Genomic DNA, 2,786 nt, shown 5'->3' with positions numbered 1-2,786 from the left:
GCCAAATGACCCAGAACTACACAAGATTCCTGTGCTCATTCTTACTGAGCATCTGTCTGAATAGTCCCTATATATATCAGGCCAGCCCTCTAGCCTTGAGATCTTACAGAGAGGGAGTGCAGAAGAAAAATGGCTCTTTACAGCTCTGAATGGTTAATGAGTGTCTGTCCAGATAAAGCCTGAAGTTGTTCACCTCCAAAAGCTGAGTCACTGCGTGGCCAGAAAAAAACACCAGAGGAAAAAAAAAGAAAAAAAAAAGATTCCTTTGTTGGACTTCAGGCAGCGGGACGGTGACTCATCTGGAAAGGATTTGGACTCTGCTCCTAAGCCAAGCACAGACCAAGCTGTGCGGGCCCACAGCCCTGGGTGTCCCGCCACACTGTGCCTGCTGCCACCAACAAGCGGTGCTCGGGGGGCAAATCCTGGCTGCTTCCAGCTGCCCTCCAGCTGGGACAGGGCAGAGGAGTGACACAAGTGCTTCCCCAAGCCACTACTTCAGGGTCAGGCCAGAGTCCACAGCATGTAGAGCAGCGTGTGCAGCTGCATCCTGGGCATCCAGCTGCATCCAGCTCCAGCAGTGTCCCCAGGCCCACGGTCACACTGCTGTCTCTCAGCCCCCTTGCCCACAGGGAAACTGCTCTGGCCCCATTCCCGTAGCAACATTTTCCTTCTTGTGGAGGAAGAGATGTGGCTGAGGAAGCTCCAGCTGCTCAGTGAATACCAACATGCTGCAAGTTTCTGCCTGTGACACATCCCTGGCACAAGGGTGGCACACCCACGTGGATCCCTGGGAAAGCCCCAGCTCCCATCCAAAGCCTGCTGGCTCATCTTCATGTCAGGAGGGCTTTTCCTACCTTTCCTACTCAGCTTTTTTTCCCTCTCTTAGAAAATAAGTGGGTTTCTGTGGTGGAAAGAGACAGAGTATATTAGTGTTAATTCGTGATGGCTTGCTCTCTTTTAAACAAAACTTCAAGGAATTCCAACATGCCACTTGTGCATCTGAACCCACCGCTGCCCTTAACATTGCAGAGGAAAATCTGAACCCATCCCCACCTCCCGTAATCTTTAGTGATTTGCAAGTGATTCCCTGGTTCCCTGCCGGGTAGGTTTGGGGCGGAGGAAGTGCTTTCCAGTATATGAATATTTAAATAAGCAAACCAGGAAATGTGGCAAAGTCAAACCAGGGTTCTGATTTGCTGCTACAATTTGATACAGCTTAGAAAAACAGTTTACATCATAAGTGTGCATAACGGCTTTCATAACCCACTGTATCTACAATAAACACCCTTTAGATTACCACCATTTTCCGTGGATTTATTTCAAAATTCCAATTTTCCTTCTCCTGTCTAAAGCAGAGTAGATGTGCATATGGGAGGTGTGCTTTCACACTTAGAGCTAAAGGATGGAAGCTTTTCCCTTCCAATCCTCCCTGGTTGCTGGAGCAACCTCAGCCCCCTGCTCCCAGCCCTTTTGACCCGTACTGGCCCCGGAGCCATGTCCTGGCACCAGCCACCTTACACCGATGTGTCCACAGCAAAAGGGAAGTTCGCTCAAAGAAAAACTCTGCCCGAGTCGTTTTGGGGATTGCGATGCAAATATTTTCTTTAAAATCAGAGTTGTGTCCTAGGAAGTTAATGCAATGCTCAGACTAGGTTTAAAAAAAAGCAAGCAAGCAAAAACCTCTCTGGGGAATATTTACACCCCCTTTGAATGAGAACATACCCTCCTGGGGTCTTCATGGACTAAGATGCAGAGAAAGGAAAAAAGCCTATCTATTCTGGTTCACAGATTTTCCAGTAAGTTTTCAGAGACACAAAGCTCACAAAATACTACTAGTAGAATTTATATACTTTTTTTTTTTTAGTCACCAGAAGGAGAAAAAAAAATCTGAAGTGACAAACACTTTTATGAGTATCTTGGGTTTCAAAATGCAGCATTAGACAACAATGGAAACATAACTGGCAAATCTGGAAACAGGTGAAGATTTAAAACTAACCTCCCCTGGATCCGTTTATGGCTTTAGTTCTTCAGAGATTATTCCCCAGGTGCTAATTAAGGTCAAGGTGGGGCTGGGCTGTAAGCCCAGCTCTGTTTGCTGGGCAGAACTGTTTTGAAATGGCAGGTGGCCATATGAGCTCAGGAGCTGGGCAGCTGCAGGCTCATTGAGTGCCTCTGCTGCCAGGGGGGCTTGTCATAAATCATCTTTCTGCTACATTTTATAATTTCATTCATTTTCCACAGGGTGCTACCTTCCAGTTTTGCTACATTTGCAATGGGCTTCCTTTGCATTGGTTCCTATTAAATACCTTAGAGCACACATTTACCCCAAGTCTGTTGTTTCCACCACCCTTGTAATGTTCCTGATCGATTTTGCAACACTCTATATACCTTTACTGCATTTCTCATTAGCTTTTGCTTGTTCAGTGTTGATGTGACTCAACTGCTGTATTGATTTGGTATGACATACATCCTCTAATAACATTAATGCAGAATTTGGGGATCTGTCTGTGCAGTAGCTTGTTGCCAGCCCAGTGCCAACAGTTGCCTTGGAAATTCTGCATTGCAGTCTTCTTCCTGACCTGTGCTTCTCTCATTTAACGACTGACTTCTCAGCGGCCCATGGGCGTAGAAACTAGCTATTCTTGCAACAGGATTTCAGCTGTTGCTGCTTTGAAGAGAAATCATTGGCACAGATAATTGCTGAAGGAAATGCAGAGCTTGCTGTTGCTGGCTCTGTATTAATGAGTTAGTTTTTGCCTCAATATCACAAGTAGTATCTTTGTTGG

The sequence above is a fragment of the Anas acuta genome, chromosome 10 (genome assembly GCF_963932015.1).
Source record: "Anas acuta chromosome 10, bAnaAcu1.1, whole genome shotgun sequence".
Classification (NCBI taxonomy): domain Eukaryota; kingdom Metazoa; phylum Chordata; class Aves; order Anseriformes; family Anatidae; genus Anas; species Anas acuta.
The sequence above is the reverse complement of the archived record's forward strand: the minus strand, read 5'-3'. Positions refer to the sequence as shown.